General features: G+C 33.7%; 1 protein-coding gene and 1 pseudogene across 1 annotated transcript in view; one reads left to right on the forward strand and one right to left on the reverse strand.

Annotated features, from left to right (window-relative positions):
- Window positions 1-4817: 4817 nt before the first annotated feature.
- Window positions 4818-5227, reverse strand: LOC123675228 (annotated as a pseudogene).
- A 20101-nt stretch (window positions 5228-25328) lies between these two features.
- Window positions 25329-27041, forward strand: part of LOC123675837 (fatty acyl-CoA reductase wat-like) — a 36067-nt gene continuing 34354 nt past the window's right edge. The window contains exon 1 of the mRNA XM_045611380.1: window positions 25329-25347. The gene's annotated coding sequence lies outside the window, so the exon portion shown is untranslated. The remainder of the gene's footprint in view (window positions 25348-27041) is intronic.

Here is a 27041-nt window from a genome sequence, read left to right on the forward strand (position 1 = left end):
TCAACTCAAGCCCGTCAAGAAAAAAAAGACAATCTGATAACTTTTAGGTTTCTTGTGTGGCGGCTTCTCATAGCAACAATAAACACAGCACTCGGTGGCCTAGAGGTTAAGAGTGTAGACTCACTCACCGAGATGCGACAAGGTGCCGGGTTCGAGTCCCGGCGGCTCCCGATAATAATAAATTCCCCAAGCGTCTGTGACACGGCACACACAAATATACCAAAGTCACACTGATGAGTCCGGTGTGTGTGCCAGGGACGAAACGCATAAATAGGCATATATGAAATCCTACACTTGTAAAAGTTATATGCTGACATGTTTTTACATTCAACTTAAAATATCTTTCTAAGCAGAAAACGAATAAACGGTCCAGGTCTTCCTGGCAGGCAACAACATCTCCCATATTTTAATAATATTTTATAATTTTTTTAATCATCGGCATATAAGCTATGATGGGCATTAAGAAATTATTCTGAGAGATCATTGAAATAAATTGAAAAAAGAAACGGTCCAAGATGGGAACCCTGCTGGACTCCTGACGTGACATCCACCTGCTCAGATGATTGACCATTAACGACCACGTACTCTCTTCTCCCATCCAAGTAAGATGCGATCGATTGAAGAAGCGATACAGTGATCCCAATATCCTCCAATATCAACATTATGATGCACCTTATCAAAAGCTTTTGCCATATCTGTGTGAATAGCTTCTACTTGAAAACCTTCATCCATTGACCTTGATAGGTAATCAACATATGGCGACAAATTGGTCAACACTGAACGACCCCTGAAGAAACCATGTTGATCTTTTGAAATTCTACTCTTCTACAAATGAAATAGTCTGTCTGTCACCAAGGATTCGAACATCTTGCCAAACTGGTCGAGAATGGAAACAGGTCTAAAATTGTTGATATTCTTCTTATTGCCAGACTTGTGTATAGGAACCACCTCGGCCAACTTCCACATGTCTGACAACAATCCTTCCTTGAGGAATCTATCATAAATTATGTGCATAGGTTTCACCAGGCTGGCCTTACTGACATTTAAAGATGTTATTTTTGCCTCTATCTCTGCCTCAGAAATGTCGTTGAAAAATATTATTATTAATCTTTTTTTTGTAAATGACCGACTTATAAGGATCTTCAAAAAAGTATGAGAAGAATCCACTCAACTTATTTGCTTTTACAATGAGAGTTTTGTTGTTGTGTTCCAATACTTGCGAAATTTGTTCATTTCTTCTAAATGCTCCCACATCATTTATGTGGATATACGTTTATTGTAGTCTTCTCTTATACATAAATCCTCCTTAAATAATTTCGAATTAGTGGTTGATAAATATGAAAACGTAAAAATCATATGCCGTGGGGATTTTAACATTTCTGGGGAATGAATTTTTCCTAAGTACTACGGCATCGCTTCTTCAGAGCCGTATCTAGGGCGTGGTACATCTGTATTTCGATTTTGTGCTCACTTATGGGAAGTTGTGACCCTGATATTTCCTTAAAAAAATTGAAGAAAGTTAGTCTTGCACTTTCGTTTTTCTTCGGCGAAAATTGCTTCAGATACTTTTGCTACATTTGTGCAGTTGCCTTGATCTGGTCAGATTTTCAGAAATAACTCTCTACTTTTTCTTCAAAGGATTGAAATCAGTTATCAGTAAATTGTTTGAAAATCTGACAGACATCAGTCAGCAGCATATATAGCCCAACTATACAGGGTGAGTCTTTGCTTGTACAGGGTGGGCAAATAAGCGAGGTAAGCGGCTATATCATATCATAAACATATATATATCTATATCATATAGCTATATCATAAACATTAATCGCAGAAGCCTCTGCGATTAATGTTTATGATAAAATAAACTACATTATTATTTTTATTATTATTATTATATCTCAGGATCCACTCATCGTAGAGACTTGCGGTAAAAAATTTTACCACTAAAGTGTACAAGAGTAAACACTGGAAATTGTTTTGAAGTTCATACCTCTACCGCTAGGGGCCGTAATAGCTACCGTCGAGTAGAAAAATGAATTTTACTCGAAAATGTTTCATATGAAGTTGAAGAAAAAATATCATCACTGTAATCCTTGGAAAATTCTCTATCTTTTTGAATTGTCACTTTCGATTTTACGACATCAAATAAGGGTAGGTGAAAGGGAGAAATCTGACTGATTGAAACGCCTGTAACTTCAGTTTGGCTCAACATTTTTGAACAAAGTAGATCTCGTTTGTAAGATAATATCTTGTTGATTGAGGACAAAATATAGTCATGAGAAATTTGTTTTTGCTGCTTTCGATAGGGCGCTAAGTCAGAAGTTCATTGTTTTGTTTTTTACTGCGAAATTTCAAATGTAATGATAGGATTTTCCTAACAGAAACAGAAATTCCATCAAATTTGCATGAAAACACCTGAAGGTCGCAAAGCGAACCTGAGATATAGCCGCTTACCTCGCTTATTTGCCCACCCTGTACATGTCCGATTCCAAACCATTCGCGAGATATAACTGAAAATTATATTTATTTTTATGGATTTTCAACAGCCCATATCTTTTCAACCGAGCCGATTCGGAAAAAATGGTGAAGGTAAAAAGAATTTTCTTTGACATCAGGAATTGCGAACTGCAAAATTCGAATTTAATTCTTCTGATAAGTTTATCGAACAATGAAATTCCACTCATAAGGCAATGTTTATTGATCACCCTGTATGACGGTGTCAATAATGGTTTTTGAATTTTCTCAAAGAATTAATTATTCGTGGTTACGAATTCGACGTACGGACGTACAGGGTGATCCAATATTTCCGAAAATAGAAAAAGTCCGGATCTGGTTTGTTCGCGATTTCAGAAATATTGGAGGAAGGCGATAGTAGAGTGACTACACTTCAAAATTTGAAATTATTCGGTCGATTAGTTAAAGAGTTATTGAACTATGAACAAATTATATAGGATGCTGAATGAACAAACGTCAACAGAATCAGGAGGTCCTCCCAGCGCCGAAGATATATAGAGTTTTTGGACCGATCAACTGTCAACACCAACCCCTTGTAACTTCTGAGCGAGTTGGATAAGAAGCGAGGAAAAAACATGTGAGACCATAGAAAATATGCCGCATAGTGTAGTAACATCTGAAGAATTACAGGAAATACTGGAGAGCACTCACAACTGAAAATCCCCAGGCCCAGATGAAATTCACAACTTCTGGTTGAAGAAGTTTTGGTGTCTGCACGGCAGACTAGTAGAATCCATAAATAACATAGTACACAATCCAAGGGATAGGCCAACGTTCTTGACAACAGGTATCATTTACCTCATACCGAAAGATTTTCAAACACAAAGGATCCATCAAAATACAGATCTATAACATGTCTACCAACAATATACTAAATCATCACATCATGTTTAGCATCTCGTATCTACAAACATTGCGAGATAAATAATATCATGACTACACAGCAGAAAGGATTATCCAAGAATGCACTAGGATCCAAAGAACAGCTGGTTATAGATTCCATCATATGCATATCATCTATAATAAGCAAGATTTCAAGAAAAAAATAAAAGCAAGCACTGTGAAGCTGCAAAAAAAAATGATTTGGCCCCACGTTGGGCGCCAAAAATTTGTAAACTACCCTTACAATGGGCCTATCAGCTGCTCAAATTGATACGGTGACGGTATAAGTTGTACCCATGAACCTCACAGGTCTTACCTTTAGTTGGGCGCCAGGTTTAACGAGTAAACGTCTTGAACGTTGCTTAAAAAAATTTGATAAAAAAATGTATTTATAATTTTATTCAACAAATTAATTTACTATCTGAAAAATGCTGAAGGCTGATTTAAAAAAAAAAATAAATAAGTTAGCTTTACAAAAATAAATTTACTAGATTCCAGGACAGAAATTTTAAGAGATCTCACTTGAATATTTACTCAATAATTTTGAATAGGTAAGAAACAGCGTGAACAGAAACGTTGTGCTCTCCAAAATTCAATTCATAAACTAGATTGGTATCAATAGCTTCTATTTGGTGGAGAATCGTTGGACAGATGTTAACCAAAGGGTTTCTTCCATAGTGTAATATTCTGATCTTCCTGAGCATCAAATTTATAAGATGGTGGACTCCGCCAATGTCGACTGATACTCGAACATGTAAAATATATAAATGTATCAGTAGAGATCAAAATGGTGGTTGATTTATATTATGTTCCAACTAACTCTTCCGGTAATACAAAATAAAATAATACGAATTATAAAATCAGTATTGAAAATCTGTAGAATTTCAATAAGAGTATTTATAAAAAAAATTGTTTAATAAGAACAAAAGAGAGAAAAAATGATCTAACTATATTTATAAGCGGGGCCCCCGCAACCGCAGGTGCAACGCGTGCACCGCACGCGGGCGCCACTCTAAAATAGCGCCAAAACCTCTTATAGACCGCATGAAGAACCGATGGACCAAAGGTTTTCGAAAAAGATTCTTTCAAATTTTTTCAACAATTTTTTTTTCCAAAATTCTTTCTTGCAATTAATACAAGTTCCGAACGTCGCAATCGGCATGAAATAGCCAGATATTGGTTTACAAAAAGCATACTCGATGCTAATCCTAGGGCATTTTTTGCGCCATGTGATGCACACAGCTTAAATTTAACTGAAAATGATGCTGCTAATGTTTCAAATGAAACAGTGGTCTCTTTTGATATTGTACAAGAACTTTATATATATTTCTCTTCATCCACAAAAAGATTAGAATGTTACAAAAAAACCATGATCCTCAGTTACATCTAAAACCCCTAAGTGATACTAGATTTTTCTTTATTTATTTTTTTTTTATTTATTTAAAAACTTGAAAACATAATTGTTCTTAAGCTAAGTCGAAGAGACCAAAGCCCATGTCATCATCAGACTCTGATTCTGCAGGTTCTTCCTTCTTTTTCTATTCTTTCTTTTCTTCAGCAGCTGGGGCTGCAGCACCACCGGAAGCAGCTGTGGGAGCAGCAACAGCACCACCAGAAGGTACACTAGCAAGTTTACCCTGTCCTTGTGCAATTACTTCATCAATAGACTTTCCATTTAGCTCGTCAATAACTTTTTTGACCTTAGCTAGGTCGCATTCAATACCAACAATATCTTTTCCAAATCTGAAGCAGTTGGATTAACTTTTCCGCCATAAGAGGCCAAAAGGTAAGCAGCCACGTAACGCATTTTTAAGTCGTTAGACACGAAACGAGTGATACTAAGTGATACTAGATGGTCAAGTAGAATTGATGCTAAAGTTTCATTTTATTCAAATATGTGATAGCCTTTCAGAAATAGCAGAATATGATACTTTTAACATAAAAACCAGACATAAAGCGAGTTCTCTTCTATTAAATATTCATTCTTTTAAATTTATTTGAAGTATAATAATTTCTTATGATGTTTCATTCGAGATTAATATTGTAAGCAAAATTATGCAAAGTGTAGCGATTGACATTAAAGTGTACCAAAACTATTTGAAGAATTCTCGAGAAAAAACTTGCGAAAGCTGGAAAACTAGCGGCTGCTCTTGAGATAGATCAAGGTTTTTCTCTATTATATACTGTAAGACGAAAGTATAAACCAAAATTGTTCTATTATGAGCAGACGGATGAGGCACCTCAAGATCCAAAAATCGCTTTTAAAATAAATTTTTTCTTGAAAATAATTGATCAAACACTAAGTTCCTTGAATAGTAGGTTTGATATGATATCTGATTACGATAACGTTTTTTGTTTTATTTGTGATATTCTTAAATTAAATGACAAATATCTATTAAAATGCTGTTATGCTCTTCAACAAAAGCTAATTGATCAGGAAAAAAGAGGCTGACGTGAAAGAAAATGATTTATTCAACGAGATAAAAGCCCTAAGTTTTCATTATCTGAAGCGAAAATCCTCTTGAAATTCTACAATATATTTTTGAAAATAATCTAACTTCTTCTCTACCGAACTAGTATTGCCTCAAGAATCCTTCTCACTTTACCTGTGTCTGTTGCTTCTAGTGAGAGATCATTCACTAAATTAAAAATAATTAAAAACTATTTGAAGTCTACCATGTCATAAGAAAGATTTTCTGGATTGGCAATCTTAGACATAGAGCAAGAGATACTCGATAAATTGATAATATAAAAGAATTTGCAGCAGCCAAATCTAGAAAAACATCCATTCAATTTCTGGATTGATCCTAATTAAATGTTTATGCCTTTATAAATAATTTATAGAAGAATACAGCTTAAGTTTTGAAACACATTTGAAATGTATTATGTTACGACTAATACCATGAAGTTCTTAAGGCAATGAAGGTTGCTGATAGATTTTCAACCATTCTACACTGAATTCTCAACATAACTTATCCAGCAGTGCTTTTCTCCACCTCCCCCCGTTAAGGGGCGCCAAAATATGTTCCGCACGCGGGCGTTGATGTCCCTTGCGGGGGCTCTGTTTATAAGTAATATAAAATTCAATATCTGCTTTCCGGAAAGAGAAAAAAATAATAAGGATAATCATCTGAAATTTAGTTTAATATTATGAAATCTACAAATGAACGTACATATTCCTGTTGAAAGGTTTCCTCATGAAAGCGCAAATTTTCCAAAGGAACGACAAAAATGTATATTCTTTCATGATTTTCCACCATTCAACACTCTCATTCTATAGTCATGAAATGAAAGGTAATGTTTAGGCAAAGAAAAAGAAATATAAAATTATTTTGAGTTATCATCTGAAAGAGCGCTCAAGCGCTGAAATATTCCTCTCCGTCGAATCCACATTCTCGTCCATATAGGCTGACTTAAGGTCTCGTTACCATCCACATCTTTGAGTTCGTAAACCAAATCTGGAACAACTGTAGTTACAATGCAAGGTACAAAATTAAGGACTAATTTGGCAGAATAATTATTAATAGCCGAAGATAGAGTAACATTCTTCTTCCACACCTTGTTACCGACATAAAATTTTACTTTTCGCTTCCTCAAATTGTATTGGTGAGAGTTCCTAAGATAAGCCTGATGCAACCTATTTCGTACGTTGACAAATAATTCCGGAAGCTTTTGAACATCCTCAATTCGTTGCAATTTGTCTGTAACAGTTAAAATTGATGTTACGATGACTTTGTTTACTCTCTCTGCGAAATTAACTTGCGAGTGATATTTTGCATTGTACCAAAATTTTTGAACACGATAAGTTTCCATCAACTATTTAAATCTTTACTGATGAATTGATTGCCGTTATCGACCGTAACAATCTGCTGTACGTCGTAAATGAGGAATACTATTTTCAATGAATTTAACTATATTTTTCGATGTAGCCTTAGACATCGGTTGAACCAAAGTAAATTTAGTAAACCAATAGGCAATCACCAACAAGTATTGATTTTCATTCTTTGATCTCGGATAATGGACCCAAAATATCCGCAGAAATAAATTGAAAAGGAAAATTTATGTTTTTATATGTACTCATCTGACTAGCGGGAGGTAAGTTCGTACTTTTATTTCATACTGATACATTACAAAGGAATAAATGCTTAGTTACCGTAACTATAAACATTGTCATAACTCCCTTGGGAGTTAAACAGGGCAGTTATAGTTATTTATGTATCAAGGGAGTTATGAGGGTTTTAACCACAGAGGGCAACAGATTTCAATCCCGAGGGACGTAAGTCCCGAGGGATTGTTGCGTTGCCCGAGGTGGTTAAAATCCAATAACTCACAAGATAGATAATTAATTTTATTTCATACTGCATGAAATATAAAAACCAAATTGTTTTGGTTTTCAGAACAAAACGAATTATCTTTATTAAGAATTAAGTAGGCATGGTTGCCATGGAAATGTTACTGACAACATTGTAGATATTTGTCATTTCGTGTTTCTCATCATATTCAAATTTGTGAAAATGAATGCAAACTCAGAGGGAATTGAGATTTCAAGAGATTTGTTGGAAAAGGCTGAAAAAGCTCGTCCGTACCACTACCGACAAAGTCGGAACTTAAGTACAAAAAGGAATATGACAAATTTCTGCAGTGGAAGGAAGTTAACCGTATGGATAGTAAAAACACGAGTGAAACTGTAATGTTGGCGTATTTTCAAGAGATGGTATCTATTTCTTCTTTTAGTCTAATATGTGAATTGGTTTATTTTTCTTACAGTCTGAATTGTATAGTCCTAATCCGCTGTGGACTAAGTGGTCAGTGCTAAAATTGATGATGAGAATACATGATGACATGGAAGTAATTTTCACGAATTGGAAGCGTTTCTCAAACGCAAGAGTAAAGGCTATGAGCCAAAAAAGTCTCAAGTGTTTAGTCGGGAAGATATTGTCAAATTTCTGAAGAATGCGTCTGATCAAGAATACTTACTTCATAAGGCATGTAATGCAAACTGTAACGATTGCACATTTATTGTTCTGTTTCACAGGTAGTTTTGATTATGGGTTATTTCGGGGGATGTAGATGTCAAGAACTTTTGAATATGAAAATTAATCACATCGAAGATAGAGGCTCTGTTATGGTGGTTGACATTCCGGAAAGTAAAACAGATATTCGTAAGAGATTTACTATTGAGGAAGAAAACGAGTTCTCTGCATTGAGTCTAGTGAGGAAGTATATGCTTCTACGTCCATCGGGCCCAAAAAAGATTTTTTCTAACGTATCGCGGAAAACGTTGCTCAGTTCAACCGGTTGGAAAAAATACATTCGGGAAAATTCCAAGCAAAATTGCTAGTTTTTTGGAATTGCCGAATCCAGAAACATTCACAGGACATTGTCTGAGAAGGACTTCTGCGACTGCCTTGGTCAATGCAGGAGCAAATATGACAACATTGAAGAGACATGGTGGATAGCGAAGTTCAACGGTGGCAGAAGGGTATTTGGCCGACATGGAATTGAAAAACAAAACTGCAAGAATGTTAGATGAAAGAAGGGAAACAACTTCATGTTTGAATACAGTCATTAACAGTGACAACCGTTTAATAGAAAATCCTTGCAATTCGGGTAACAACTTTTGTGGTAAATTCGACAACTGTCGGTTTGTTTTTGTGAACACTTTAGAGGGAGTTAAAGATCTATTACAGGCAGCACAAATAGGACACTTTCTGACATATTTGTAAACATCTCTTTTTATTTTAGGCCAATAATACTATTCAGATATTAGATTGAAAGTTTTAGATATTTCTAAGTGAGCAGAAGTTTTCCTGCCATGATGAAAGTTGAGAACTTTTGAACGATTTGCTGAAGGAACCACAATTTTACAATCGGTCAAGTTACTTATTAAATTATTGTTAGAGAGAATATGTTTATATAAAATTCCGTTTTCAACACGAAAGGAGGGATATTCATCGGGATTTTTCAGAACTTTGTCAATCATGGATTTATACCATTCATCAGGTCGAAAAGTAGAAACGTCAATTACAGAAATATCTGAGACCGAACGCGACAACATTCAATGATCTTTTTCAATGTTTAATTTAATTTATTGCGAAAGCTTTACAGCGTATCTAGTCAAACGTCCAGTCGGATTTGACAAGTTATAGAGGTAAATAAGAGAGGCATGATCCGTTTCAACGGTGAATTTAGTACCTTCTAAATAACTTCTGGACTCTCCATCCCGAAAATTTCCGCTAACAATTCCTTCCATGTCATAGTATATTTACTCTGACATGTAGTCAAGGTCTTACTAGCATAAGCTGCAGGATGTTCCGAACCATCGCTTTCTTTGTATAAAATAGCACCAACACCGGCATCAGAAGCATCACACTGGATAATGAAGGGTTTTTAAAAATCAGGGCTGGCGAGTACTGGAGCTGAAACCAAACGAGATTTCATTTCAGTGAAAGCTTCTTCGGCTTCAGGAGTTCAAGTTATTGGTTGTTCTTACGACCATGTAATGAATCAGTTATTGGGGAACAGATAGAGGAAAAATCTTTTATAAAACGATGATACCAACCGACTAGACCAATTGAAAGTTTGATCTCAGTTGTATTTTTGGGGGTTGGATAATTAACTATTGCAGAAACCTTTTTTGGATCAGTTCGCAATCCATATTCATCAACCACAAGCCCAAGATAAACAATAGACGAACGGCAGAATTCACATTTATTCAAATTTACAGTTAGATTCGCGTTTTTGAGTCTCTGATAAACTTCTTTCAAAACCTTGATATGAAGTTTAAAATTACTAGTGGCAATGATGATATCATCTAGATAAACAAAACAGTAAGGCGCCAAGTTATGGCTTATAACCTTATCCATAGCTTTCGGACTGTTCTTCAGTCCAAAAGAACAAACAACAAATTAAAATAAACCTCTACCTGGAACTGCAAAAGCGGTCTTTCCACAAGAAGAATCATCCAACGGAATCTGAAAAGAAGCCTTGGTCAAATCTATTGAAGAGAAATATTTCGCGTTCCTCAACTTACTGAGAATACAATATATCTGAGGCATAAGGTACGTATCATCTGCTGTAACCTGATTCAACTTTCGACCATCAAAACATAGACGTTACTCCCCTGTACGCTTTGGAACTAACCACAATAGACTGCACCACGAAGACCGAGAAGGACGAATAACCTGCAAATTCAACATTTCGTCAATTTATTTAAATGATTTTGCATAGTAGGTGACACCTCTTGTATCAATATAATGAGTTATTAAATGCGTACGACAAATCCCATCTATATATGATATGAAGTTCCCCTCCTCGTCCGGTGACAACTCGGAAAATGGCCTGAAACATTAACTGCATTTATAGAAGCTTTATACCAATATGAAAAATTTGAAAAGTTAGCTTCTGTTCGAAACAATTGAAAAAATCCAGTCCTAAAATTAGAGCGTGGGTAACAGAAGGAATTATCAAAAGAGGTAATACCAGTCTCAGCTAAGGCAAGAATTATTTGACCAAAAATTTCTACGTTCAAGTAGGGACGATTATCGTAAGATTTTTTTTACAAAAAGAGGTTTTTCACTCACAAAAGTACAGTTAAAATTTGAATGTACCCTCGAGGCTGACTTCATTGATGGCCTTGAGATGGAGTTTTCACAATATTTGCCGGTCTGTGACGAATTATTCTGTTTAGGCGATTTTAACATAGATGTGCTCGATTTGGCCAGCGGAAATTATGCCAGATTTTCTGAAATGTGTGATGCTTATTCTATCAAACAAAAAGCCGACTCGGCTGGCCCGAAATTCTGCGACTTCAATAGATCTCATTTTAACTACGAATACTGATCTAGTTGCTGATTGGGACACAATGAGTGCTGACAATATTTCTGATCATGAGTTGATTTTTTGTAACCTCACTCTACGTCCAGTTTCAGACAAGGAGATATCGCAAAATATCATTAATAAGGCCTTTTTGAGGGACAGTTCAGCCGGTTCTGATGGTTTGAGTTACCAAATGCTCGAATATTGTTATCCTCATATCATTCCTTATGTATCTCATATAATGAAGTTTTGTATCGAAAAATCTGTATTTCCAACTGAGTGGAGGAAGGCTTTAGTGACCCCTATTCTCAAGGTGAAAGTCCCCAAACATAAAGGTGATCTGCGTCCGATCAGTATTCTTTATGTTCTATCCAAGCTCCTCGAGAAGATTCTGAAGGATCAAATAAATGAATTTCTCAACAAATTTTTTTTGATTCCGGTTGTTCAATCTGCGTTTCATCGACGGCATAGTTGTGAAACTGCTCTCATACATGTTATAAATGATATCGTTTCTGCTCTATATAAGAACCATGTGACCATCTTGATTTTATTAGATTACCTCAAAGCGTTCGATTCTATAAATCATCAGACATTACTTTTTGTTCTGCGGTATACAGGTTTCAGTTCTGGATCACTTTCATTGATTCTTCAGTACCTATGCAATAGATCTCAGCTTGTTTTATTCGATGGCAGGACCTCTGCACCACTACCGATTACTTCTGGCGTGCCCCAGGGTAGCATCTTGCGGCCCCTGCTCTATTCGTTTTACACTGCAAGGTTACCATCACTTTTAAAATTCTGTAAAGTTCACCTTTATGCTGATGATACCCAGTTATACTTTTCCTTTCCGGTCTCTGATTTTCAAATTGCAGCTGAAAAATCAACGATGACCTATCTTCATTACATCGATTTGCTAGGAACCAATCTTTAAACTTGAATGCCAAAAAGTCAGAGGCTATGTTATTTGCACCAAATCATCTTCGAACGAGTCTCCGCTGCCTTGATTTATTCATTGATGGTGATCGTTTGGAATTTGTTCATGTGGCTAGAAACCTTGGTGTGATGCTCGATGATCGTCTCTCATTTGATGACCATGTGAAACTATTGCTCTGACGTTCTTTCAGTGCGTTGAAGCTGATTTATAGGAATATACACTTTCCTATTACCAAAACGAAGACTCTCTTATGTGATACATTAGAGTTATCTCAATTCATCTTTTGCGGCGTATTATATGGCCCATTTTTATCATATAGAAATGTAAGAAGAATTCAAATGGTTCAGAATTCGTGTTTTCGTTTTATTTGTTGTACCAGAAGACAGGAACGGTTCTCTCATAAAATAAAAGAGATTGGCTGGCAGGACATGGATGCTCGCAGAAGGCTCCACTGTGCGTGCATGTTCCATAAGATAGTTCTCAATAAAACTCCTGCATACCTTTATGACAAAATCACATTTAGGACTGACGTTCATAATTTGAACCTAAGACATAGAGGGGTGGTGATGATTCCGTCACATTGTACTCAATTTTTTCATATATAAGGTATACAACACATTTCCTGAAGAGCACATCAATTCATCGCTTCAGAGCAGATTATGTCAGATTTTTTCACCCTGTTCAGATATCCGTATATTTATATATTTATTTATTTTTGTTTGTTTCATTTCAATTATATGATACAGATTAATCCCATTACAATTTTATTTTACTTTATTTTTTATTGTTAGGGTTGTACAGGACTGTTGAATTAGTTCATTCAGGATGGCGGATCAGTATTTTTGAGTTTTCATTTGATGCACCTCCTCATGAAATGTTTATAATGAATGATGATTACAGGGATTATTTTTTGTTTGGATATATTTTTCCGAAGTGGGTATTGTAGACTAGTTATTTTATTGTTTTTTTTCTTTGGTCGGAATTGAAAACCGGTGGGAGTTTTGTTTCAAAACTCTCTTCGATATTATCACCAATTTCCAACAACTGTTTATATATAGAATTTCTTCTGTATGATTATTGTTATGAAAAGTGTTGTTGAAAATAAAATATATTATTATTATTATTAATTATTTATTGGTTCTGAGCGTTTTGTCCTTGGCGGTTTCTCGAATTCCCGGGAGCACGATTGGTCACTGTTTGATTTGTCGAAATATGGCTTGCCTGACTGGTGAAGAGATTGCGATTCTCGCCACCTTGTTTTCCGTTTTTTGAATTACAGTGACCACATTGGGACTTGAATGTATCTGTCATACCACATCCATAACAAAATACTGTTCTGAGTTTTCGACACTAGTAGGGGGAGCTTTATAACGACTGGCCCATATTCTAGATTCGTCCAGTCTTTTACACATGTTGGTGAGCTCACTGACGGTCTGAGGATTATACATAGCTGAACCTAAAATGAAAAATAGCAGCAGATTCCTACGAATTTTCTCAACCCTGGCCGCTTCCTCGGGTCTATTAGTCAACCTGTTGAAAAGACCTTCCATCGAAGAAATATGAAGAGATGCCCTGTCATTGGATCCTTGATCTTGATCCGTGATCAGTGTTGATCTCCTGTTCCAAGTCCTCCTCGTAAAAATATGGAAGAAAATCTTTTTTCAACTAGACGACAAGTTCATCCCAATTATGGAATTTACCTCTGCTGTTCACAAACCACGTCCATGCAGATTCCACCTTTTCTAAAAATGAGTTGACTGACTCTGTCTGATTTGAACCTGTGAAAAAATATTCCATTTATGCGGACAACAAATGAACTATTCAATGAACTACTATAATGAACAGGAGCATTCACCTGAGTTGGAGTAGAAGTCTTAGCAGGAGATACTTTCAAATCGAGATCTGCCTCTAACTCCAAAACCTCATACTCAATATTCTGCTTCCTCAAAATCTCAGCATCATCATCAGCAACATTGTGCAAAAGGTGAGCATATGACTAAAGCGATTTCTTCCTGCCTACCTCAATAATCGATTAGATAAGTGAGCTAAACGACTGGATATTCTTGCATGAATAGGATATTCTCTATTACCGCCAAAATCCGAAATGATCTTTCCTAAATCGCTGATAGTTTCACCAATTTCAACTACGTCTTCAGAATGAGAATATGGTTTTGCTACGATATGAAAACTACCATTAGCTTTCTCCTGACTGAGGAGTTCCCTTAAAATTTTTCTTTCAGTATCAAAAAAATCATCTTTTAATGCAGATAAATGTAAAAGAATCATCGAACAAAGTGGTTTGATATAAATTGTAGAAGATTTCACAAGAATCACCAGGGATAGCTCTACCTTAATCGATTATGTTGTGACAAATTGTAAATATGTTGACCACACCGTACATTCAACGCCAAAAATTTCTGATCATTCAATAATAACATTGAACTTAGGCAAACTGGATGCGAGTCCGAACAACTGCAAACTCATTGTGCATTCTTATAAGAGTTATAATTTGAGTGAATTTCAGGACAATTTGAGAATGGCGAGTTGGGAAAACTATATTACCAATGTGATTGTATTAACACATAATTTCATGGAACCAGTCAAAAGATCGTTTGACAGAATGTGTCCGATAATTGAAAAGAAGGTAAGCAATAAGCCATGCTAATTGTGGTTAAATAATGATATAAAACAATTGATGAAGGAAAGAGATGATCAATATAAAAAAGCAGTTTTCACAAAAAGTACTATAGAATGGGATTAATATAAGGTACTAAGGAATGAGGTAACATCTAGAATGAGAACCGAGGAAACAAAATATTATCATGACGTCATATGGAGCAGTACAGGTCAAAATATTTGGAAGAAATTGAAACTTTTAGTACAGAAGAAGGAAAATCGATTTGAGGATGGTGTAATTTTTGATGGTGTTATGTTGACTGAGGCCTCCAAGATAGCAGATAGGTTAAATAATTATTTTATTAATAGTATAGCAAATATTGTAACAATGATTCCAGAAGATGGTTCCTTTTAACTAGGTATGGAAAAAATAGGCTCGAGTTTTTCAGAATTTATGACACAAAGATAGGAATGAAACATTTGGAGCAGTTTGTACAAATGCTGAGAAAAACCGCTGGACCCGACGGAATCACAACGGGAATCTTTAGGGATGCCTTTGAGGTGGTTGGAAATCGGTTACTTGACGTGGTGAACACATCTTTGGAGTACGGAGAATTTCCTGAAATGTGGAAGGTATCTACTGTCACACCGGTTGAGAAGGTGGCTAACACGAAGAATTGTGAGGAATTTAGGGGTGTACACACTCTTCCGATATGTGAAAAAGTTGAAGATCAACTTCTTGAATATTTATATAAGAACATTATTCTTGTAGATAGTCAATCTGGTTTTCGTAAGAATCATTTCTGTGAAAGCTCACTGTTGAATGTCTGTCATGGATGGCTGAAGGAACTTGATAAGAATAAGATCGTTCTTGCTGTTTTCTTGGATTTCAAAAGAGCATTCGAAACAATAGATAGGAAATTATTGATACAAAAGTTAAAATCAATAGGGATATCGGGAGTGGCTATAAATTGGTTTGAATTTTATTTGACGGATAGGAGGCAATAAGTCAAATTCGGAGGAGTCGAGTCGAGTACTGTGGATACTGAGTATGGAGTGCCCCAGGGATCAACATTGGGACCTTTATTGTTCCTTATTTATATGAATGATATTGTCAAGAATATGAAGCATGGTAAGCTGTCACCATTTGCAGATGACACAATGTTGTTTATCACCGGTGAGGATATATTTCAAATGGAATTTTTAATGAACGAAGATCTTAATGTGTTGTGTAACTGGCTGGAAAATACTCAACTCCAAATTAATATAAGAAAAGCAATTTTATGATTTTCGGTAAAGAGAAATTCCTCAAAATGATCAATGGAAAGGGGGTTGACATATTAATAAAAAATAATGCGTTGAAAAGGGTGGAGTCGATAAAATACCTAGGTGTAATTTTGGACTCTAACTTGAAATTTCAGCTACATGCAGAATATATTATGAAGAAGATGGTGCAAAAGATTCACTTTATTAGAAGAATCAGTATAAAAATTGATATGGAAGCTGGAATGTTATAGTTCAGATCCATTGTGTTGCCCCATCTAGATTTCTGTACATCCCTTTTCTTCAATTTGTCATCCAGTTGCATAGATAAAATGCAGAAAATTGTAAATAGGGGCATGAGAGTGGTTTTAAAATGTGGCAGATGGACCCCGATAAGATTGATGTTGGAAGCTATCAATTTGATGAGTGTTAGACAGACGATTTTCTTCAGAACTTTGAATTTAATTCATAAAATTAGAAATAACATGCAACCAAATTATTTATCTCAGAAGTTAACATATGTTCATGAAATTCACGATCACAATACAAGATCCAGAGAAAATTTTTTTCTTGATACTTACCGTACTGGACACATGACAGGATCCACTCTGGCGAGGGGTCTGGTTTGTTACAATGGGCTACCACATACGATTAGAGATTCAGTTAATTATAGGACTTTCAGGAGAATGTTAATTGCACATATACGGAAATATTACTGATTTGAATTATTTCATTACTTTTTTCTGTGTAACTAGTGTTTTTCACTAAATGAAGAGTTATTATTATATCAACACCTCCGGTAGGTTCAATGCCTTGAATTTTCATTTCATATATCAATTTATTAATTTTCAAGTAATTGGGATTCATATCGTATATACTACAATAAAAGAATAATAATAATGTGTAAAGATATAGGTAGAAGAAAAAAAAATTAATGCGAGAGTACTGATATACCTTCTAAATCTTTATAAAAAATATATGAAAATGATCAATTATCGAAAAGGAAGGAAATAATTCAATAGCAAAAAATATCAGTGAATATATGTTAGTAAAATATACCTACACAAATTCAGTCGGATCAGATATTTTACAAATATTATCTATAATAAAAAGAAAACAAAAGAAAAGCAAGCATTGTGAAGCACCTAAAAAAAACACTGGGCCTATCGGCTTCTCAAATTGATACGGTGATGGTGTGAGTTGTAACCATGAACCTCACAGGGCTCACCTTCAGTTGGGCGCCAGGTTTTACAAGTAAACCGAGAGAAATCTTGCTTGAAGAAATTTGATAAAACAATGTATTTATAATTTTATTCAACAAATTGAATTACAATCTGACAAATGCTGAAGGCTGATAACAAAAACAAAAAAATAAATAAATTAGGTTCACAAAAATAAATTTACTTGATTCCAGACAGAATTTTGATTGGAACGAACTAGGATAGAAATTTTAGAGATTTCACTTGAATATAATATATACTCAATAATTTTGATTAGGTAAGAAGCAGCGTGAACAGAAACGTTGTGCTTTCCAATATTCAATTCATATATTAGATAGGTATCTATAGTTTCTATTTGGTGGAGGATCGTTAGGCAGATGTTAGCCAAAGGGTTTTCTTCCACAGTGTGCAGTGTTCTGATCTTCTTGAGCATCAAATTTATACGATGGTGGTCTCCGCCAATGTCGATTGATACTCGAACATGTAAAATAGATAGATGTATTAGTAGAGATCAAATATTATGATCCAACTAACTCTTCCGGTAATACGAGGAGACAAATTATAAAATCAGTACTAAAATCTGTGTAAAAATTGTGTAATAAGAACAGAAGAGAGAAAAATGATCTAACTATATTCATAAGTAATATCAAATTCGATATCTTCTTCTAGGAAAGAAAAAAAAATAATAAAGATAATTATCTCAAATTTAGTTTAATGTTATGAAATCTACAAATTGAAAATTTAATAAATGATCCCAAAGAAATATCCGAACAATCAAAAAAGAAGAAATGACTAGTAAAAAGGGAGCATGTACCTTCTGGCGATTGAAAAACTCCCAAAGATAATCCTAACACACTGATGGTGTGCCAGGCACGATTAATTGAGAAATCAAATATTTTAAATTGAAATAATAGAAATAAATAGGAAAGATATCATAAAAGAAAATATTCAATGAATATATAGGTAATCTATAAAAATCATTCACCAGAATAACGCACTCACTCTTTAGTCACCACTTCACATTCGCAATTCAAAATCTAATTACTTCTCGATGTGAATGGAAATCATGAAAATGACTCCCTTCCTTCTTTGGGAAATCGCGGTCCGTGATTGACCGATATCAGACTAGGAACTCGGAATCAGTAGCGTCACATCAGTTCTGACTTAAGGTATAAACAAGAAGCAACAGTGCAGCGTTATAAATTTTCACTATCTCTCAAATTTTTCCTCTTTTTTTCTGTTGATTCGCTGACTGAAAATATAAAATAAATGACATGATAATTGTACTTGGGGAGTACTTAATATTATTCCTGATAATTTATCTGTTTTGGTCTGTTATTATATCTAGTTTTCTGAAGTTGTTAGAATTTTCTTCAATCAGATAAGATGAAAATATTTCTAATGAACCCAAAAAGTCCTTCAACAGGTTTAAGGTGGATTTAATTTCTGTATCAATATTTTTAATATTTTTGTACCAAAAAAGCAAATTGAAGAGGTGAGACCATAAATTTTTTCCTCTTATTTTTCGAAAGTTTTAAAAATATTCAATTGAATCCTCTATTTCGTTATCATTTCTCGAAATAATTAAATTCGAAAAAATTGTTGGAACAGTGATTTCTTTCAATATTGAACATTTCATTGGAAAAAAAAATTTGATCATTTCATCCCCCTGTAGTACTCTCGTGTCGTATTATCTCGTCCTTCTCGAAATGTTTTTCATAGACAGAGCCATAAGGGATAGGAATGAAATGTATTCGTGGTATGGATTTGATCCATAGAAGCTTTCTTTTCTTAATTTTTTGGGAACAATTGAAATAACCTTCATTTTTTGTAGAGGAATTATAATTTTTACAGGAAGGGACACAATATTTCCTAACCATCTTTCTGAACCTTAGGCTCAGAAAGATGGTATATACCTACTCACGAATACAAAGTTATGCAAAGAATATTACTGACAAATAATAATAATCACTGCACTGAAATCACTCTATTGCACTAATTTATTAGATCTGTATTTCTCACTGAAACATTAACTAAACATGAACAAAACGAAATCACATGTGTAAAAACCGGTCTCTTGAAAAGAACTATAGTCCCTCCCTCATGTTGCCAGATTTACCGTGTTAAATCAACCTCCTCTAAAACCGGAAAGCCATGAGAGGCTCACAAAATGATCAGCCACCACGAAACCCTTACTAAACTTTGGTCTGCCTTGTCGACTTCCACTGGACTATCCACCTATGGACTATCAGGCTTTCGACTTTCGAGTCAGGTCATCTTACTTCCTGTAAAGCTGTTACGTCCATTATGTTCTTCTCTAATTATTCTATAGCGTGGAGCTCTGCACCTGGTTTATACCAGTTTCGTACATTCTATATTCCCATATTCATAATCCGCTTGCTTGATCCAAGAAATTTTGAAACTGAAAAGTTGTATCAATTTCAAACACACATTGATTAGTTTATTTGAGTATTTCTCATAGCACTGTTTGAAAAAAGAAGAAGGCAAGTCATTACAGCCCGGATTATTACTGGAAGAAAACCTGTGCAATACGATTTCACCTTCGAAGAATCATTGAATGATTTGATTGTTACCGAAAGCAACCAATTCATCAGTCTGGATAAAATTTGACCAAAAAGCATCTGGATTATAATCAATCAAAGACAACATTACATACAATTAATTGGTTACAAGTTCAAAACAGTTAATAAAAGGAAAATTCTTATTGTTAAACAGAAAAATATAATAAGTTGAGTACGATTTTATGGTGTCTCATTCAACAGTGGACTCTAGAAAAAAAAAAAAGTTTTTCAAGTATATTCAAGGGTAAAAGTAGAAGGAGTACTTTGAATGCTGGATTGGTGGATTTTTACCTGGATGTTTTGTTTTGACAGTGGTGATCATGAGGATTATATAAATCTATGAAGGAAGAATTATTTTATAATTGGGTTGCTAAATTTTCTGCAGATAATTGGACTAATGTGTTCACAGCTCAAATGATGAATTCAAAAAAATTATGGAGCATGACCGAAGTTATATTATATCAAGCTATATGAAAAACCTCTGTGAACAAAGTCTTGGCAGCGCATCTATTGTTTATTTATATTCTATTTTGAAATTAAGTTTTGTTATATCTGTTTTTTGTTCTTCAATGAGTAATCCAAAAATTTAATAATTTCTAATTGCTTTATATTATTTAATCAAAAAATTTCTTCACCTCTTAAAGATAATAACAGAATGCAATAAAATTTTGAAATTCACAAATTAAAACTAATTTCATGCAAATGCTTTTAGTAAGTGAATCAAAGCTGTTATGGGCAAATACTTTATGTAATTTAATAGTAAATAGTATAAGAGCATTTCAATAAATAATAGAAAACTTAAGTGTATAAATAGTATCTATATTTTTCATATAAGCTTTATCAATCATTCATGTCATGAACAGTTTCAATAAATAGTGACTTTAGAATAGTATATTCTAAAACAAGTTGCAGAATGGGCTCCTATTCCAACACGAATGCGAAATTCGAAAACGAGCGACGAAGGAGCGAGTTTTGGAACGCATGAGTGTTGGAATTGCCTTCTGCAACGAGTATTAGACGATATTTTCTCTATTTCAGTCAAGTTTTGCGAAATATTGTCGAAATTCAATGAAAAATTCAGATTATATATCCTAGTGACTTTTGTTTTGTATCTTGGTTGTTGGTGTGACTGTTACGAAAATTGACAGATTACGGAATTTGAATATGAATCGTATGTTTCGAATTTAGACATAATTTACAATTACACATTAAATTCGTGAATTATGTCTGACGAAATCGATTTAACACTACCAGAATTATGAGAATTTGCGAATATGTAGCAAATCATTTCTTTATATCCCCAAGTTATATTAGGTATATTGACCATTATTGACATTTGTTGAAATTTGATAGGATTGGAAGTCAGCATAGACAACCACAAAACGAAAAATATATCTGAAAACGATGCTGTAATGAGTTCATTACAGCACTGTTTTTTAGAACTGTAATGAACTCATTACGATACAGAAATAGAGAATAGTATATTCTAAAACAAGTTGCAGAATGGGCTCCTATTCCAACACGAATGCGAAATTCGAAAACGAGCGACGAAGGAGCGAGTTTTGGAACGCATGAGTGTTGGAATTGCCCTCTGCAACGAGTATTAGACGATATTTTCTCTATTTCAGTCAAGTTTTGTGAAATATTGTCGAAATTCAATGAAAAATTCAGATTTTAGATTCTAGTGACATTTGTATTGTATCTTGGCAGTTGGTGTGACTGTTAAGAAAATTGACAGATTACGGAATTTCAATTTGAATCGTACGTTTCGAATTTTGAAACAATTTATAATTACGCATCAAACTCGTCAATTATGTCTGAAGAAATCGATTTAACACCAACAGAATTAAGAGAAATTGCGAATATAATGTCGCAAATCATTTCACTAAATCCAAATTATATTACCTATATTGACAATTTGTCGTGTGTTGAATTTTGATAGGATTGGAAGTCAGTGTAGACAACCACAGAACGAAAAATATAACTGAAAACAATGCTGTAATGAGTTCATTACAGCACTACTTTTAGAACTGTAATGAACTCATTACGATACTGAAATAGAGAAAGTAATTTACACATCAGCTGATAAATTGGTTCCATTTTTGATAGTTACAGTACAACTGTGATGTTAAAATTCTTCATATACTAAATGGATTCTTTGATTTTATTTCTGTCTATTTATGATATGGCTCTTCCATTCACTAAGCTTCACTTTTTGAATTTATTATCTAGTTTTTTCTGTTTTCTTCACCAGTTTAGACACCACAGTTGAAATGATCCATAAGAGTTATATGATTAGAATTTTGCAAGCTGGTTGGTATCCAGTGTCCATCAAGAATGCAACAATTATTGAAGAGCCTTCGGTGAAATATACATATTTTAATGATATTCAATAGGATCTTCCATCGGCGATTCTTTAAGGAATTGATATTTCTTCATTGGATTTCCTTGAAATATGATAGCATTCCACTATATTTTTACATTATAAAACCTGAATTCCATTTTATGAAATCATGACTGTATGCGCCCATCGTAATTTATAAAATTTGGGATCTTAGGAATACAAAAATTATGGAAATAATATAAACTGATTATTTCTATGATGGATCAGCAATTTTTAGTGATATTTTTGTAACTAGAAATAAAGCCGCGACTAGGCGTTCAAGGCCTACTTCGATGTCAATAATTCCTGAACGGACTATATGTATTTCCGCATTGTATCTAATTCATGTTGGAATAAATTTGATTTGATTTAACGGAATATGAATTTAAATCGTACTTTTCGAATGTTCAAGTAATTTATAATTACGCATTAAATTCGTGAATTATTTCTGCTGAAATCGATTTAACACCAACAGAATTGAGAGAAATTGCGAATAATGTCATAAATCATTTCACTTGATCCAAATTATATTATGTTGACAATTGATGTGTGTTGAATTTTGACATGATTGAAAGTCAGTGTAGACAATCAGAAAACGAAAAATATAACTGAAAACAATGCTGTAATAAGTTCATTACAGCACTGCTTTTAAAATTTTAATGAACTCATTACGATAGTGAAATAGAGAAAATTAATTTCTGCATTTCCTGAGAAAGCTACAGGGTGAGTTTATTTATTTATTTATTCATGCAAATAATGAAACCATCATCAGAACCAAACTTATCGGCAGATTTAATTGAAACTTGGGATGTAATTGAAACATGCCAAAGTCGAGTCAGAGACATATTAATTTTTTCAATATTCCTGGACCGGACTCATTATTTCTCATTTGAAGTGTTCAGGTTAAAATTTCACTTAGATCACACTGTACGTGAACAATAAGATTTTTCTTCCTTTTCGTAATCACAAAAATTTAATTCAATATAAAAATTCTAAATCTCCGGCTTGTCACCGTCATACAGAATGATCAATAAACGTTCCCTTAAGAGTGGAATTTTGCAGTTCGCCATTCACTAGGTATGGAATCAATAATTCCCGTAATTTTCACGTATGGGCTCAGGCTAATCCAAAATTCATAAGAATTCCTAAGTTAGATTCTCGAGATAAATGTTTGGTTCGGAATCTACAAGAATCGTTTGATTTGCCCCAATATTTTTGAAAATACTTAGGTAGACAGGAAAAATTGATCTAAATTTTTAAGATTATAATTTTGTTTGTTAGAAAACATTCGAATGGAAACATTGTGGTTGCAATATGGAGCTAATGCGCATTAACAATATTTGACTGAGACTTTTGAAAAAAGATGGATTGGCAGAATGGAAATGAGGCCTTTATCTGACACCCTTGGATTTTTTATTATGTGGAGGTCTATGCGGTACAGACTAACACTAGGAAGTAACTGCTACAAAGAATTTGTTTGCGATATTATCAAATCACAATCGAATACGATAGCGAAATCAACGTGCTCAAAAATGTATTGAAATGGAGGGATACCACTTTGAACAATTTCTGCTGAACTGAAAATATTTTATTTATTTTGTTTTTGATTCATTGTTTTCAAGATCAAATAATCTCAAATTATTTGCTGTTTTTTGTTCTTTTCCTCATCCAGTTTGTTGATTTAAAGTTTTCTTGAATAATTTGAGAAATATTTAGGGAAGGCATTCGTGTGAAAAAAACTGCAATTTTCGAAATATCCTTTCCGATAAATTCAAGATATCTTGAACTATAAAATTTTTCTCATAAAGAAATATTGATCACCATGTATGACGGAGCCAAGCAGATATTTAGAGTTTTTATTATGAATTAATTCTTTGTGGTTACGAAAACGAAAAAAATCATGATATCAATGTACAGGGTATTTCAATATTTACGAAAATAGAAAAAGTCTAAAATTTTCCTGGTCCGGTTCTGATTAATTCGATTTGAAAAATATTTAAGGAAGGCGATAGTAAATGGCGATAAAACTTCAAAATTTTAAATTATTCGGTTGATTAATTGAAGAGTTATTGAACTAAGAAAATTTCACACTCGAGGGAATGTTTATTGATCACCCTGTATGACCGTGCCAAACAGAGATTCAGAATTTTTATTATGAATCTGTGCTCACTAAAACAAAAAACAAACATAAAGTTTTCCTTACGCATAAATAATTATAATAATAGAAGTTTATTGAACATAAACTACAATGTTAACAACAGAGCCAATGACTGTACGTGGCTTATAAAAGAACATAATAGCACCATTTCTCTATTTGTCAAATTGATCATTTTGATAATTCCAAAATTTTACAACAATATGGAACACAACCATTATGTAATTACAATCTTAAATTACAGTTGTCAGCATGTTTTCAGAATAGAAAATTACCACAAAAAATTTTTCGAGGAATTCATATTTTGTCTTCGAGTATAATTTTTGCTGCTTCCTATTGTTGTTTCACTGATAAATTATCTCGTTTATTAGCAAATTATTGTCATATACTAACAGTTTACTTTCATGTTGAAGAAAATGCTTACTCTTTATATTTATTCACGACTTTAAGACTTTTACGAGATGTCTCAATCCTGAATAAATCAAATTTTTCGAACTTTGTCCAATTTCGAAAATTCATAAGAAAATAATATTAGATGTGGAAACTTTGGGTGAAACCACGTATTGAAGCCGAATTTATGTACTTTTTGAAAATATGAACATTGATTTCGAATTCGAAATACAAAGTGATATTTTTACCTGAACACTTCAAATGAGAAATAATGAGTTCGGTTCTGGAATATTGAAAAAATTAATATGTCCCTAACTCGACCACGGCATGTTTCAATTACATCCCGAATTTCAATAAAATCCTCCGATAAATTTGGTTCTGATGATGGTTTCATTTTTTCTATGAATATGCAAACTCACCCTGTAGTTTTCTTAGAAGAGGCAGAAATTAATTTTTCCAGTTAATCCGTACTCACCTAGTCCTACTCTACCTCTAGTAAGAGTATGTACAGTTACTCCCGGGACACCCTGTATAAGTACGTTCAGATTTCAAGACTGCGAAGCCGTCAAGAGCGTTTCTCAGAAAACATAAAGGTAATTGAAGCTATATGCTTAAAATTTTATTTTTAAATTTGGAAGATAGAAAATTAAAAAGAAATCATTTCTTAAAAACTCAACAACATATAATCATGAAATCGAAAATATATTCCCACAATTATAGTGAATACGATTCTTTATATATTAATTTTCTGTCATTAATAGCTTCATGAATTTGTTGAATTTTCATTCTGATTTTGTAAGAATTCATTGAAATTCTTATTAGGTAATATTAATATTTTAATAGTTTTTCTCCGCGTGTCAATATTCTGCATTGAGAAAATAATAAAACATCGGTGTAAATTTTGCATTTTTTTAATATGGAATAATCTTTGTGACTTCTGAGCTAACCAATAAAGCAGCCACAATAGTGACATAAAATATTTCACTACTGAAAAATTACAACAATTGTATTGGGAAGGTAGTAAAAAATTTATGGTCTATTATCTGGTGTCTATTATCTGGTTAATACCAGAGATCCTGCAAAATATAGATATGTATAAAGTTAGCAGAGGCGTATCTAGGTACTATTGCGCCTGTGGCAATATCTTAGACAGAGCCCCCCATTTCAAAGATTTTTTTTTCATCGATTATATTTTCTTATGGTAATTTTTTGTTCATAACTTAAATCATATATTTTGTGATTATTTTATGCTTAGTATGCAAATTCTAGGCAAGGCTACCAATATTTTCAATGTTTCCCCCCAATATTTCAAAATAAATAATTTCAGAATTCTCGCAGAACGAAAAATGACAATTTTTCCATAAAACGAACCAATTATCATTTTACTTTCCTCTGAAATCGACACGGCAGTAAAAAATCGGACCCTTTAACGGTTTATGAGTTTATTATCGCTTTCAAGATGACTGCTTTTACTGCACTACGAGCACATCTATGTCCAAGGTTTATTATTTTCCTTCATCTATCCGCTTTGTCGGTGTCGCCCCTTATTTGCCATCTGTGATTTTTGTATTCGTAATTAGTATACCCTTACTAGTTGTTTCCGGTTTTTTGTTTCATTCTCGTTACAAAATTTTAATACTGTAGTTATCAAAGTAATGAACTAAGTAATTCGCATCGAAAAATTGTCTGGGTCGTGTTATACAATTTATTGTGATTCATTCAAATTGCAATTTATTGTGCAAATATCAGTTTTGAATTGATTATATCTAAACGGTGTTTCTAAGGTGTACAATTGAAAATTACAGATTTCTCGGATCATTTGAAGAAGAAAGTCCTATAACATGAATCCGCAAACGCTTTGGTTTTGAGATACCGGTGTTAAATTTCAAGTTTTTCTCTCATAGCACCTTTCCTTCGATATTTAACTTAAATTGGCATAGCTCTTCCGATTTAAAGTTTTCATCTTGTTATATACTTATTTTGTATGCAAATCTACAGGGTGATATTTTTTCTGGAAGGGTACCTGCTTCTTTCCACCAGAGCTATTATTTGGTGAAGCACTGGTTAGAAAAATGTGAAAAGAGTGGTCTAGTTCTAGTACAACACTTTTTGGTTTGTTGTAGTTTTGTCGTATCTGCTATCGATTTCGAAAAAAAAATTCAAACAGCTAGCTGTTTGAAGAGAGAGATAGCTCTCTGGTAGTCCTGAGGAAAATCCAAATTATTATTAAAATCCAGTTAGAAAGCTGTGATGAATAAATCAATTATAACTTTTGGTACCTATCAAC

This window comes from Harmonia axyridis, chromosome 3, assembly GCF_914767665.1.
Source record: "Harmonia axyridis chromosome 3, icHarAxyr1.1, whole genome shotgun sequence".
NCBI classification, from domain to species: domain Eukaryota; kingdom Metazoa; phylum Arthropoda; class Insecta; order Coleoptera; family Coccinellidae; genus Harmonia; species Harmonia axyridis.